General features: G+C 36.5%; 1 protein-coding gene across 14 annotated transcripts in view; it reads left to right on the top strand.

Annotated features, from left to right (window-relative positions):
• The window catches only part of EPHA6 (EPH receptor A6), a 575,874-nt gene that overhangs the window by 204,007 nt on the left and 355,434 nt on the right, over window positions 1–16,433 (top strand). The gene's annotated exons all lie outside the window — the stretch shown is intronic.

Here is a 16,433-nt window from a genome sequence, read left to right as displayed (position 1 = left end):
AGTTCATGGTAAGAGTTTGAAACAAGGAAGCTTGTGAGGGGAAGGTGTGAAAAAGTAAATTCCTGTAGTTCCTGAGAGTGGAAACTTCTTCCATATCTGGACTTTTCAATACTGGATACCATAAAGTGCGCTTTGTCTGCTTCATTTTAAAGGCACATGGGTGACCCAATATCAAGATTTTTTCATATAGGTTGCTTTATAAATTAGGACAGTATTATAAAGTGGCATCCAGTTCTTACTAGAACTTGATAGAGGATTTGAAGTATAGGGTGATGGTGTCAGCATGATCTCAAGCATGAAACGCAGGTAGGTAGATACGCTCCCTCTATGAACCACAACTTGTACATTATAATATTATATTAATATTCAGATACTGTGAATTCCAGTGACCTACACTGAAGGTGACTACACACTGGGTGATTTATGACCAACTTTTCATCTGGAAGGAAAGTTTCCTAAGAAGTAGGAGATAAAAGGAGGCCGTTTGGGACACTGATACTCAGTGAATATTCACCTTGAGTAAAAAAATAAATACAAACAAGAATAAAAATCCAACAAGACCTTGTATTTTATTGTGACAAATGGGTCTAGTAGCCTTTTGACAGAAGGTAGAGACAGAAAGTTTGGAGAGCTCTTCAGGGTAGTTGCCATTTTCAGTGATAACTTGCTTATGTATTGCTTTTGTTTTACTTGAGCTGGTTACTTTTTGCCTTGGAAGCCATAAACAGTGGTCTTTGAGAAACAGGAAGTATGTGAAATGATAGTTTCCAATTAATGCTGAGAAGAATGAGCAAATTCACCTTAATACTCAGCCATCTGCTTTTCCTTTGTACTGTTAATTATTTTTGTTCCAGTGGGACTTGTGATGTAAAAAATATAGTGTTATAAAGATTTTACCTGTGACTTCACCATAAGATGTATATGTATCATCGGTATTATTGAAATGTTGCTAAAATATATATATTTGAAAAAATAATTCAACTACATACTTATTTTGAAATCTAAACCACATATTATGATGTATATATTCAGTATAGGTAGTACCTATATTCAGTATAAGTAGTGAATATATAAGCTTATTCTACCTAGGTAGAATGGAAATTGATTTTGTTACCGCTAGGATTTAGAGATTTTAAATGGGAAATACTTTGAAAAATCTAAATAAAAATGTAGGCATACATGTGTCAGTTCCACACAATTCAAATAATTTGTTGATCTAGTGAAATAAAACATATATTTCAGACTTCTGATACATTTTTCACATAACATTTTAACATTTGGAAGAGTCCAGATTAGTTTAGAAAGCATCTTTTGCTATCAATTTCTGATAAATTTCAAAAACCCTTATAATAAGGTAATAGAGGGACCGGAAAGTAATAATGCTAAGTAGGACAGAAATGTCTGAACTGGGCTTTTATCCTCTGTTCTGCTGCAGGTGGCAGCAAAGCCAAGAAACATTATGCAAACAGACACATTGTCTTGAGTGTCGGTATTCTTCATTTATTCCTACTACTGATGAATAACCAGTCTTAAATGCTAGGTCACTAATACTTCATCCAGTCTCTGACAAAATTTCAGGACTGGGAAAAATCTAAAAAGTTCAAATAAAATCTAATAGCATATAAATAGCACCCAATGTGATTGCCACTATATTAAAAAATAAATAAATGCTGAGTCAGAAGAATAGGTCAAATAGGTCTTCTTTTGTGTAGTTGTTAAATTTTAAGTGAATCTTCTCAAATGCCCTGTTGATCATGGAAAGTTCAAAATGTTTTATTTTCAATTTCACATATTGTGGCAGTAAGTCCAAAGAGTCTGTCTGAGTGGCTCAAACAATGAAACAGCTCAAACTGATCTTATCCATCATGGTTGAATTTATTTTAACATAAATTGTTAACCCAGAGGTTAATGCGGGAAGGTCGTACAACAGCTCCAGGAATCTAGGGCTTTACAAGGTCAACGGTGTTGTGGAACCAGGCTTGACAAAAAGGAACCTAAGCTGCTTGAATTTGTTTGGCCAGTTGCAGTGTCAAAAGTGAGGCGGCTTTCTACTGAGAGTACAGCTATTATGGTATTGATTTAGCCAGCAGCTGAAGGAAAAGAGGATTGAGTATTTCTAATTTAACAGGAGGTTTGTTTGAGAAGAAAGACAAGTAATACAAACTGCTTACTATTTGAGAAATTTACTCCATCGTGCTACACAAGTGATGTCAGTCCAAAAGTTGAGAAGCCAGATGATTTATATCCTTGTGGGGAAAATAGTGATATTCGGTAGAGACGTATGAAAATCTAAGAAAATAGAACATCCCTTACCGTATGTTGTTATTACGTTATTTACATTAACCAAGAGCTCTAGTGATGGAACAGGGACCCTTTTTCTAGGTGCTGTGTAAAAGTTGCGTAAAAGTTAATAGGTAGACACAAGGTAATAGAGCAAAATAGAGTTAGTCTGCATAGAAGCACACAAGGAAATTCAAGGAACCTAGGAGACATTGTTGGGCAGTGCAGTGTCTACAGTCTTAACTGAGAATTAGCTTTTTAAAAATAAAATAATAGATAGACAGGCTTTTAGAAAATGGATGTGTCAGGGAGCTTCTCATTGGGAATAATGAAATAACTTTTCAGGTATTTGTTGGCACCTGAAGCCAAGTGGACATTGACTTGGTTGTAAGCTGTGGTTAGTAAAGCTTGGGTGGGCCAGGCGCAGCTTTCATGAAGACAAGGTGTGTATATTTCCTGCTACAGAGGGGGGAAGCAGGGAGGGGGGAGGAAGAAGTTAATAGGATGAAAAAAACATGCGGAAGTGATCTTTGCAATAGTACTCTGAACAGGCATGAAAATGTTCTGAATGAAACAGAAGAAAACATTCGGCAAGGCAAGAGAGAAAGAGTTACAGTAATTCAGTCTTAATAAGTGAACTTGATTGTGCAGATACCTTGGAAATAATAAGAAAACACAGCAAACATCCCTCTCAGAGGAGGAGAAAGCAGGAATTGGGTAATAGCTCAGTCATCTAATCTACCATAGAAGTGCATGGGAAGAATAATTAAGAATTTGTGCTTGATCTAAGTTGATCAGAGTTTGTTTAGAAAGAAATGTGTGTTTGTTTAGAAAGAAATAGCCTTAACAACTATTTATCAATAAATTCTTTCCCTAATAGTTCTAGAAATGGTGATTGTTTTCCTACTGATTAATAAGGTCAAATAGCAAACAGAAGACTTGAATATATTGGATATGAGCAGCAGTTGCCATGAAGAGGGACATGCAGCCTTACAAACATGGTGTATAATTAAATGAGTAAATTTAAATTTGTCTGAATGACTCCAAAGTAGGGTGAATTTTCATGCTGTTCTTTGCTGGCTTTATCTCATTGTTTATTTTGTTGCCTATCACTGTTTAATATTATCTCTTACTTAGAGGCATATTGAGGGGCATTTTGATGCTCAGAAAATATATTAAAAATATTCCCATACACAGGTAGAGACACGTGTATGCTGTCCCACATACTGAGCCTATTCTTTTTTCCAAAATGACTTTTATGTGGTGCAGCAAAATTTCTCCACAGATGGACCATTCTTGTTCATCCAGTATTTGAGAATAATTATCATAGCAGTTAGATGAAGAGATTGTTCAGTTTCCCATGGGATACTATGCAATTCAGATGGATCAAGTAGGAACTGTCATGATTTGGAGTCTGAAGCATGGGGTTTGGGGTGTTTTTGTTTTCTTTATATAACTTTCAAAGATTTGTGAAACTTTTCCCAAAGCATTCTCACTGTTTAATGGTCTCAGGACATAGCTTGTGGTCCTTCATGCTTTCCAAACAACTCCAACATTGTTGTTTTATCTTAAGCCTGTTCGTTTTGACAGATGTCTAGTAAATATTAGAGGTATTTTAAACTTTAACATTTTTGTAGTGCCAATTATTTTCACTAATTTCAATTTAACTTGATGCTTCCTGTGTATATAAAACTTCCAGTTGTTTTCATACAGGTTTAAGTTAAGGCTGAAGGAGAAATCTTTTCAGTTATTCTAATAGAAACTATTGTATTTTTAGAATATCTTTTTATTATTTGGATTAAAATTCTACATGTGTTTGCCTGGGAGGATTAATTTCCTTCCAAAAAAAATTTGTAAACTTTTCCAGGGGGCTAGGTAGAGCAGTTCTACACAAATCTGATTTGGAGTGGGAGCACAGTTCTCACAAATGTTATTTGAAAATAAGGACCTAACAGTGAGAAAATAACTGTTTTCCATTTCAACTTTACTCTGTTACACTTGACATTTTATGTGGGACAATACGTTCTTTCAGGAGTAAGTTGCACTTTTGGGGATCTGATTATGATTTGTAGTCTGCTTCTATCTGCATCTACCAAGAACATTTTGTTATTGTTTGTACTGGCTGATTTTAAATCTCAGTATGAGAGTTTTTCCTGGAATGCTCTATTCTGTGGTGGTGTTCCCTTTTACGACCTCGGGCATTAATTTTTCATCTTGCAGTGATCTGTGCTGCAATGAAATTTATTCAATATATTCTTCGGCTGGATAAAACTGCTGCAGTGCTTCTTGGGTGCTCAGTCTGTGTCCCACTGAGATCAAATGAGGTCTTTGCTCTCACATCAGCAGTAATGATACTGGGACCTAAAAGAGCACATGTAGAGTCCTTTCTAACAGAATTTCTGTATGCTGTCCTTCATTTTTCTCGGGACAATCTGTAATGACAGAAACCTAATCCCTAAAGGGAAGACTGGTGAATCACATAAGAGAATTTGTACAGCACTGCATACGTTACAGTCTAGCTGCAACTCATGCCACTGAATGTAGACTCTCCTAGTCAAGAGCATTTACTTCATAAAAAGATATTATAAATGTTTGCAAAAATGCAAAGGAAGCACAGTGGTTTTAAAAAGATAAGTGTGTGAAGACAATACCATACATAATTATAGTCTACAAAGAGAAGAGCTATCTGTCTCAGCATTTTGCACCGTTAGCTGTCATCCACTTTCTTGGCACCTTCCATTTTTAAATCATTACATAGAGATGCTCCTGATGATTTTCGTGGGAATGGAATAAGCCTGCATAATACTGAATGCTTAAATTTTGTATGTTGTATTCACTAACATTACTTAGTGCCGGGACAGGTGTGGAGAAAGCATATCGCACAGCATCTTTCCTTGGTTTTATGACAATACTTGTTAATTTGCAACCTTTGTTTCTCCCAAGCGTGCCTAACTTAGTGCTATCAGTAGTACTACCCCAGAGGACCCGGAGCATGAACACTGGCACCGAGCTACCGGCACCAGCTCCTTTTTTTAACTGGCTATCAAAGCTAATCCAGAGTATGATCCAAGAGAATTATTTTTCAGTATCCCAAAGGAGGGCACAGCTGCTGCTCCACTTTGCATTTCTTCAGCACAGCCAGAAAAATGCTAACCCAGCCTGCCAGAATTCTCCTTGCATTTGTGCAGCAGCAGCAAAGGCATCTTTGGTCACTTGTCCTCCTCTTGGGTCCATCTGTGTAGTCCATAATATGGCTATGATGTACAAGCTCTCGAGGCACTATTGTTTTTCTCTTTCCTCTCATTTTATTTTTCTCCCGTGGCTCTGTTCCCGGTGGTTCATCTCTTCCATGCAGCCAGCTCGGGGGTGCCAAGCTAAGCAAGCCTTCTTCCCCATTGCTCCCTCGCTCCCCAGGGATGCTATGCTGGCTGTGGCTCAGCATCCTGACAGCATCTGGGCAACCCCGCACGGGGCTGTCTCAGCTGGACACAGACACCAGCTCCATAACAGCACAGACAAAGGGGATGTTTCTGCTGGGGATTTGCAGAGCAGTTATTGAGCTTTTGATTTGCACACTGAATAATCACAAGCTAGTGGCAGCATCCAGGTCAGGTAGATAGTGAAGTAACTTGAACAGCTCTGTGCTCTCTAGTCGGATCATACTACCTGGCTTCTGTGCATATCAAACGAGCAGGATTCGTCTTGGATTTGTCATTGAACTACCTCAAATGGTTTGAGTGCAAGGCTTGACTAGCATGAGGCTGTACGATGCAGAAAGATGGTCAAAGTTCGTATAAGCCTCTAATTTGACTTGCCTTATTAGTCCTTTTTTCATATTGTCCCTGTGTAAGCAGGCACTTGAGATTTAAAAGAAAAAGCAAAAAGCTAAAGTGGTGAAGTCACTAAGTCATCTCATGGCTAAATTATTTAAAGGACTCTGTGTCCCAGAAAAGCTGTACACTTAGATCGTGACTGAAGAGGCTCTCAAGATGCGGTATGTCATCAAGCACCTTTAGTGCTCACCAGCTTTAAATGACGTGCTCTGGTGAACTCAGTCCCATGTACCTTGTCCTGTAACGCTGCAGAAATCAGATGAGCTTTACCAAAGGTTGTGTTTACGCATGTAGTGAGAAGTGAAGATGAGAAGACTTAGATGCTACATATAGCCAACCCTAAGCACATTGGAGAGTTGCTCCTTTAAAGCATTTTACGAGAGATTATCTGGAGGGGATTAGGGGACCACCAGGAACAGTGAAGAGAGGGGAGAGGAAGGGGACTCTGGGATGACATACTTCATCGCCAGAAGGGTGATGTGACTCATGTTCTCACAGGACTTTTGTGAGAGGAGAGTTCCCCGCATGATAATCTGACTCAGGACTGCCCCCAGCATGGAATAAGCTGGTAGTACCAATATTTCAAGCTGAGTACAAAGTAACTTGAACCTTGAGTAACACTTTTGAAAAATGCTCATCTACCTACGTATGCAATAAATGAGGTATCTAATGGAACATCCTGCCTAGTACATAATTTACCATAGATAAAACAATAGAGTGAAATAAGGAGTAAACAGATGAGACAGTTACTGGTTTGAATTTCTAGGATCAGTAGGGCTGGACAGAATATTCTTGGTGTTGGAACCTTGGGCATACTGCAGGTTTTTCCTTTGATAGTTTTGAAAATTATATTATCACTGATCAATTCTAATTGATTTTAACCTGGTTGCAGTGATCCGTCTACATGCAGTTTTCTCTGCTGAGCTGTCACTGGAGTGAGAAAATTTAATCCTAATTGTATTTGTTGGATCCAGCAGTGACAATATCATACTTCTTGACTTATTACTAGAAGAATGATGTAATTGTTTACCATGAAGAGCAAGAAAGTGTAATTGAATTAATTGCTCTTGAACATCTTGCAAATGTTTTGTTTCTCACTAGTGTTGCACTTTCCAGCATTGCTTTCTCTATTCTATTAGGCTAAATGAGAGATGATTAGGGTTAAAATAGAGGAAACAACAAATAAAACTTCTGCTAACCAGACAGATACTCTGAGGTTTAAAGTGTGCCAGGCTCTTTTGATTCTGTTTTGCCTCTATTTTATACAGTTGAGAAGATGTTTTGAATATTATTTTTCTGTGATGGCATCACCTCCATCTGCTTCCTAACTCTTAGCTGTTGAGGTATTCACGTATATTGTACCAAATTTTTAATTCATTAAATGGTTTCACTTATTAAAAATTTATCAGCTGCCATGAGTTTGATTCCTAAACAGCCAGTGTAATAAGAAGAAACACAAAATGCAAGATTTAGCTCTCTGTACTCTGCAGCTCTGACTGAGGTTGACATGCTTTGACTTTTTTTTTTAATCGTCAAAGGTGGAGGGGTATTGAGATTCAGGACTGAAGCTCAGTTGGCCTAGTTTCCACTCCGGCTCCAAAATAGCTGAATGATACAGACCAAATAGATTATTACAAATGACGTGCTGCATTTATCAATGTACTTAAGTTGCTTAGCTTCCTTTTAATGACATAGCAGCTGTGAACTCAACTTTCTTAGTGTACTGTGGCTACTGTTTGTGGGTAGCGATGTGGGTAGTGATACTGTTTGTGAGTAGTATTATTGCTATACAAATTAGCTTTTAGAAAAGTAATTAGAAAACGTCCACTAAAAATTACATTAAAATGAAAATTAGAAGTATAGAGTAGTAATTCAACAGAAATGCAAAAATGCTATTATTAAAAAGGTAAAAATAGCTTAGAGAATATTTAGGCTTATGGAAGTACCTTAATGTAAAGGACATTAAAACAAATTCATATCTAGTGTATCTTGTATTGATCTCCAGGAGTGAGGAACTACATCAATAACTCTAGAAAATTTTAATCTTATATTTAGCATTTCCTCTTTCATATAAATCCTACAGAACAGAATCCATAAAAAATAGGGCACTGTTTTTAGGACTATAGAATCATAATGACTCACAAAACTGAACTAAGACAACAGCATGATTGCAATTGTGCTAAGAACATATGTAATGGAATATATAAGGATATGCTAAAGTTTTCAGTAGAGCTCGTTTACTTATGATTTCATTTATCATTTTTAATACAAACATTCAAAATATATATGAATACATCTTTAGAACATCAGTATGTATTTAAATTTGTCTATTTGTCTATATTTATGTATATGAACATGCACTTAAGTTTGTGAACTCACACATGTGTTGCTCCCATCTTCTTGGGAAGGAATACTGAATTCAACCGTAGAGCAATTTAAAAGATTTATATTTCATGTGATAGTCATTAGCTCTGTCCTAGGCTTGAGATATTTTTATTGTACTGAAACAAAAAATTTTTACATCAATGGGGTTTTATTGGGTGTATTCCAGAGGAGTTATTCATCTCAAATTTTATGACACATGCAGTAATTTTTTTATTATTTTTACTGATGTGCATGTATTTTGACTGTTAACATTGCTGTTTTTAAAACAAGGGAAGCATACCCTTGATGATGTTGCTTACCGTTTACTTTATCTTTGATACTTTTACCGTCTAAAAGACTTGATTTAATTGTAATACATAGTAGTCACAAGGTAAGTCCCATTACCTTTCTGTAGTATTAGGGGAATATTACTGTACTCCATAGGATAGAGGGCCATGGGTGTTCTGGGACTGTGATAAAGTGTCAAAGCAAATGTTTTTCATCTTTCTTCACTTTTGGATATGTACTAGATACAATAGTCCCTACTGCTTCATGTTTCAAATCTGTTTTGTTAAACAGTTGCAATTAACAAATATAAAAATATTACACAATTAAAATCCCGCTTTTTCTTGGTAAACAGTGAAAGCTTTCATATCTAAAATAAAGGATTTTTAATCTAAAAATGCAAAAAGAACATGAAAACTGATTTCATTTTGCTGTTTCACAGTGCTTCTTGCACAAACTGCAGGGAGCAGCTCATCTTTATATCACTTGATTTCCCACTGTAGAAGCGAGCTGTATGACAGTGGTTTCATAGTTAAAGCTCAAAACTGTGAGAAAATGCCCACAGGAAATGCTTCATATTAATATTCCATGTGCTTGGGTAATCCAAATGCCAGCACTTTTTCTTTCAGCACATCTTCCTCATCTTTCATCTCAGTGTGAGATCCATCCAACCATCTATCCATCCATCCAGCTAAGAAATTTGGCCTGTGGGGTCAGACAAGGGATGCCTAGCAGTGTTTTCAGGAGCCTGTGACCCTTCTGCAGAGTCTGTTGGAGTACTTCTTTCTCACCTCCCCTGCAAATCCCACTTCAGAGGAGATGAAGCAATCAGGACATGCCCTTCAGCCCTCTTACCGGCTCTGTTGCCCTCCTCTGGATGCTTTCAAGGACCTTAACATCCCTTTTGTATTGTGGGGCCCAGAACTGCGCGCAGTATTCAACGCGAGGCTGCGCCAGCGCTAAATGTAGCGGGAGAGTCATCTCTTACCAGCTGGCTACAGCTGTGTTTAATGCACCTCAGTCAGCTCGTTCCTTGACTTTCCACTGGACCTCAGCAAGCTCTCTCTGAAAACAAAACCTGCATTGAGCAACCAGCATTCAGCAGCATGATAAAGCCAGTAAAAGTCACTGGGCCTCAGGGATGGGTAGCAATCCTCTTATTTAGCAGTAGCCAAGATGGACAGAGAAGTAGGCTGATCTCAGTGTAGATGCTGGTTTTGAAGTGTCCAGTTCCATGTTTTATTCATTGCAGGAATGAAGCAAGGGGAATTCAGGAAGATAACACATCTCATGTAAAGCAGAAAAGAGCCTACTTTGAGTGGGTATATGGGAACAAAAACTACAGCATCTTCATTAAGAACACATTGACATCATTCTCAGAAAATACAGAAGAGACGCCTGTAATTCTGTTAGCATGTCTTCCTAATGAAGAAACTAAGAAAAGACATCTGAAATAAAGCTGTTTCTATTTTTATTGTACTTTCTCAACTTCTGAGTGCCTAGTTTGCAAGAAATAGCACAAAAAATACTTAAGAGCAAACAACTCCTCTGCCTCAAAATTAAGAGAGTTTTCCCTCTTAAAAATCTGTTTTTCTGAAGTTTTTTTGAAATTTCAATGCTCCAAAAGCTTTAATTAATTCTCAAGCATAGTCTATGAGATAGGGTACTAAAATGAGAGTATGTATTTTATCAAAATCTTGTTAGCAGGATGCTTCACTGAACATTTTAGTAGGAATCTGCTGCCTTAGATATTGAAAAATTACCATTAAGATTGCGTTGCTTATTAACCACTTTAATTCAGTTCCAAAGTTCTATTTCTGAGAGACTGCAGCAGGAGAGAGCACAGCTTTTATTATCTCTTCTCTTTTGTTTAATTTTTATATTGCCTAAGATAAATGGTATTATAATCCTTCAGAGGAATGAGTTTTAAAATCTTATTACTTTACAACTTCAGGAAAAGTACATCAGTCTCCAGTGACATTGAGAGTTGTGTATGTCTTTTATCAGTTAGATGCTTATACCTAATTATTTAATAGGAGCTATTTTTGTTAAATTCCCTTTCTGCAGCTATATAATAAAAATTTGAAAAGTAAAATGCAGGTAATGCTTGCTGCTGGTTCCTGTTATAAAGATGCGCTTTCTTAGCTTGGCCAAACTTTAAATAGTTTGTGTAAGGTGTGTCTGTACAAATTCAGTCCTGCTTCACATCAGGGAAGGACAGGAAGGCAGATGGAGGTTTTTTGCTGAATCTCCTTTCTATCACTTTTGCACCAAAGGAAAATATCTACTTTCTGACGTTTCTCAATAAATTAAATTCAGCATTAATAGTTTCCTGGACTGGTGCCTAGTCACTATTTTCTTTCTTTCATCCTTGCATATTTTAATCGTTATTCTGCTTTTCATTCTGGTCAACATCTTCATCTTGGACTTCTCTCATTCTTTGCACTTTTTCTCTCAGGCGTTTTGAACGGAGATCTCTGGGGCAGGTGTGCCTTCTTGTTCTCTTGGTGGCTGCTGCCTCATACAGCGTGTCCTGGCCCGTGACTGGGACACTTAGGCGTTGTTGCAGTATAGCTGGTAATAGCAATAATAGAAGCGATAATCTCCAGAAACACAGAGTACCTCAGCAAATTAAGCACCTGTAGGAGAAGAACTGAAAATATATATATATATTTTGAGTTGAAATCTGCTGCAAGGTCAATGAGTTTAGGGTCAGAGTAGTATTATATGTCTGATTGGGTTTATGCTGTCTTATCTAAAAGTCAAAGATTGCTTTTTGTTTTGTTTTCTTTATATTACCAGTATTCTGTGAGCGCTTTTAAAATTATAATGACACAAATCAGTAAAGATTTATAGTTCACAAAAAGGCTGTTTGGTCTTTACAACTACTTAAAGAAACTATTGGAGCTCACCCATAACCTGAAGCTGATTGAGACAGCAGCCTTGATTGTTTTCTTACATTCATCTAAAATTAGTATCAATGTAGATTAGTATCAATGTATTTTAGTAGTTTACTTCTGTGAGTCACAGAAGTAACAGTGAAAGAACAGATGTTATTACTTATACATAGGAACTTTCTGACTTAATTTGAATACAAGCTTTTTTTTCTTCCTCTCTGGCTATCATATAAAACAGAACAGCTTTTATAACTTTTGACAGAGCACTATTAGGCTGAGAAGCCTTTTCATTCCATTTTTTGCTAGAAATACCGTTACTGCTCATGTGGAAGACCTTGCAGTAGATACAGATATGATGCTTTTAGAAACAGCTAATGCATTTGAATTTGATAGTCTACACCAATTAATATCCACAAGCTCAAGTATCTTGTTTGTAGAAAGACTTTTCAACTGGGTCATTAGGTTTTAGAAAGATTTGTAATCTTCCAGGAATTTGATTCCTCTGTTAAATCACCAGGGGACTGCTCATTTCTACTTGAATATATACTTGAATATGATGGTGGGAAGTGAAGATAAGATGATTGTATTGTTGGCTCAAGTACCATATTGAGGCAGATATTGCCTTGGGGTTTATGCTCTTAACAGCTGAAACATCAGTACTGAAACAGTGGTGGCTGCTGATTGTGATCTGCCCGTTTTCATGTGTTTATTCTCTTAGTTCTGTGTCAGAATCACAGATATTAACCAGCTCCCCAAGGTTTTCACAAGAAATTATTGATTTTGAAGCTGCTTTCTCCTTTGGGAATGTGAAGGTAATCCTTTCACAGTCACATAAGTAACTCCCAGTTACTCTTCACTTAACCCTATGTTTGATGCTGTTAATCAAGATAACAGTAGATAAAACTTTGTTCAAGTAAGAGCTTTCCTGATTTTTGAATACCCACAGCAGTAGAAAATTATTACAAATATTATCATAATTTTATGTATGATAAACAATGTTTATAAGAATATGTAGAAAACATGCTAAAATTAAACTGCGTAAAGAGGTTAGGAGTTTCTTCAGTGAGCCTATGTCCTTTCTCTGAGCCAAACTGTGTAAGCATGAGAAGGTACACCAAGATTGCTGGGTTCTTCTGCAATAGAGTGCTACCCCAAATAAAATAAGCCTTTGGAAGCTTTTTTTTTTTTTTTAAGAACATTCAACAATTCAACATTTTAGGCAACTCTATTAAAAGTTCAGAGAATAATATCCTTTGAATTCAATTAAATGAACTTACACTTATTTTCTTTTGCCTTCTGTGCTTTGAAGAATTAAATAATAATGTTCTATGGTGGTGATTTTCTCATTAAAGTAGTTTAGACATAAAATGTGATACCCATTTAATCTTCTGTAATTTGGACTGCTTTTTCTAGAAGTGGCAATACAGGGATCCTGCTAGTGTGGAACCAATTTCAAAATGAAAATTTTAATAGCAATACAGCACTTTAAAGCAGTTTCTTTTTGGACTATAATATTTGAATAATTAGGATTGCAAAGGAAAGAGTTTTTTTTTGAAATTTCATAGTACTTTTTTTCAGAGCATTTGCTTATGAGAAAACAGATTTAATATTTTAAAAGTACCTCCTTTGAGATTAACAGAAACAAAAAATTCTGATTCATGGGATCTGTGTCTTTTTAGATCTGAATAGTCTAGATTATAAGACTGTGGTGGGCTCCAGAACACTGCAAAAAGTAGCATGGGGCTGAGTCTTTCTAAAGCAGCCAAAGTGGACCAGCCTTCCTCTGCTAAAAGGATTTCCGAGGGAACCTCTTAGGGTAAGCAAGAGCAGCTCACTGGAGACTCGTTAGTCAGGAGCAGAAAATTAATAATAGGCATCATTTACAAACAGGTGGTGGCTGTAAAAGGCAAGGCTAAGTGCACACAAATTGATGTTGGATTGCCGACATAAAGTAACTGGATGACATTTGATTTCTCATTTTTAAACCACATTGCAGAAATTCCGTGGGAAGTTTCTTGATATGGTAGCAAAACTCGTCATGTAACAGTCTCCCAAACGAAGCGACAGAGAATGCTTGCAGACTTAGTGGGTTTGATACCAAACTAGACAAAATGATTAAAAAAAAATAGAAAAGACTAGTAGAGATAACTGCAAAGAAATTGGAGTGGGATCATTTCTTTCAGTGAATATTGCAGAGAGCCCATGGCTCTCTGTGTGAAGAGGCATTTGAAGATCCTTCCAGGGTCAAATGGAAAATCATCCATGTCTACCAAATGACAGGATTTATGTTAGTAAATATTACTGATCTTGAGTTTGTGGTATTGGCTGTTATCAGAGGGTATCATTTTCTGAAACTGGTATACCAAATATCTTCATGCTGCCTGCAGTACAGAGGATGACAAAATGCAGGTATATTTTTTTAGGTAGGAAATGCATTTATTTTGTTGTAAATGGAATATGTTCCTTAATAGGGAGTTAATTCATTTTTTATAATAACAGGATGCACAGAAGAAGATAGAAAATACCTTTAAAAGTTTGATATTGATTACTTTTTTAGTTTGAATAGATTTGTAAGTGTAGTTGGTTTTACTGCTTGTGTTTCTCTTACACTAGCACTGTGAGTGACAAAAGTCCATACAAGAAACATCTATTATGGTGCAGTAAATGTGTATAATGTCTCGGGAATTGAACCTGTGACAGGAATTCATGTAGACAATTGTGAACAAACCTTCTGTTAAAAAAAATACATATATGTATATATCTGTATTTTAAATATAAAATTCTGCTGTTTAATCTAGCCTACAAGTTTTAGAGTCAATTCTGTATGTTTATTTTTTGACTAATAAAACACAAGCAAGGCTACCACCAGTTCTGCACTCTGTTTAGTAAATATGTTTCAGTAATTACAGAAGCTGTAATAATTACCATATAATTAAACCTAATCAAAATGCCTTCTTATTAAATAAATAATTGGAGGTCACTTGAAGTTATCGCTCAGGTGATGTTCAGCCCTTCTCCAATACTGTGTCTCATCACAGCGGTACTTCAGGCGCAGACAAAGCTGAAAATACTGGTGTAACCTTGTGAGTTTGGATGGTTTCTCTTGGACTAAAAACTTGATGGCTTCGTGGATACTTTTCATAGTGTTTAATTCTGAAGAAAAGTTGGTGTTATTACAGAGTTGTAATGCATCTGATCAGTTTTGCAGGTTTTACATGTATCTTAATCAAATCCCCAGCTAGAAAGCCACTGCTGCTACTTCTTAGTTCTACTTAAAAGAATGGTCATAGTGAAAATAATATTTAGTTTAATAGTGGAAAGAAAAAAAAAAGGCAAATAAAACACTAGAGGTGCAGGAGAGAAGATGGCTGTTTTTCATGCTAACTCTTATGACACAATGTCTCCAGAAGCACAATCAGTGGAAAATTGCTACAAAGAGCAGCTAAGCGAAACAGAGCAGGAAGAGAATAGAAAAGAAAGTGTAAGTGCAAAAAAAAAATTAAGAATGTCATGAATTACTAGAAGTGAAAACAGGTAACATCCTGCTATTGGAAAGGACGCGAGAAGGAAATGTACACAGGAGAAAGATGCAGTTCTTCTGTATGTTCGTGCTGGGTTGCAAAACTGCTGCTGACTTTGCAGCAAGAACAGGGTCAGGTCCCAAAGGAATGGAGGCAACACTAGAGTGAAAGAGGTTTGAAATGATGGTGAAACGGGTGCAGAGCAATTTCGCATTGCTTGGGAGCGCAGTGGTGTGTAATGGCAATGTTTTCCAGCTATTGAGGTAGTAGAAAAGTTCAGGTAACAGATGTCTATAAATTATATCTATGTAATAGAGAATACGTGCTAATGAAGGAATTGAATGTTCAAGCAGCTGATCAGAGGTAGATTTCTTCCAGTATAAGAGTCAGATCCACATTCCAGGTTCATTATAAAGCCTGGGGCCTTAATCTGGACTTACAAGACAGTTTTCCTGTTTTTTTTTTGTAATGCGGCTTCACTTTAAATGTTCTTTAGCAATTCATCTCACCATTCCAAGTGAAGTGTTTCTAACTTACTGAAATGTTTTGTAGCTTTTTGTTATTGTGGCACTGTATCTTAGTGCAATCAGAGAGAACGAAAGAAGAAGTAAATGCTGGCGTCACTTTGAGCCCAAAGTGAGGCCATAAATGAGCCTAAAATGAGACCAGCTTCAGATATACCTTACACATTTAAGGTATAGGAGTTTCATATAATTTGGAAAATTCCTTGTGCAGCCATCAAGGGAATAAACATAATGAGAAATGCTGAAAGTTTACAATTTTAAAGTGTTTTATCTACATTTATAATATTTACTTGTAAGGTTTCCACTTAGCTAAAAGCTAGAATGGAAAAATTGATTTGTAAACATAAATTCCAGCTAGTGCTAGAATCTGTGAATTAATCTAATCAGAAATCTATTTTTGTTACTGTACAAGTACTCTTCACTAAACATAAATTGTGCCCCAGTTTATTATCTTACAAAGTCAGTGCTTGGCAAATTAAGTAATGCAAGACTTTCCAAAAAGTTTAAACTGAGGCTCTCATAAGTTAAAGGAGACTGTACATGTCTTTGCTCAGCATATAACAATTTTCATTTATTATAATGGACTTAACCTGAGTATGGTTGTGGCCTAATGATGTTGGATTAGATCTGGAGTACAGTGCGTAGATCTTCTGGAGAGCAGTTATCTTAAAATACTTGTCAAATGAAAAGAATGATTTTAACTTTTTTTTGGTCGTTCTGTTTGCCAGT

Source organism: Anser anser, assembly GCF_964211835.1.
Source record: "Anser anser genome assembly, chromosome: 1".
NCBI lineage: Eukaryota > Metazoa > Chordata > Aves > Anseriformes > Anatidae > Anser > Anser anser.
This window is presented reverse-complemented; position numbering and strand designations above follow the sequence as displayed.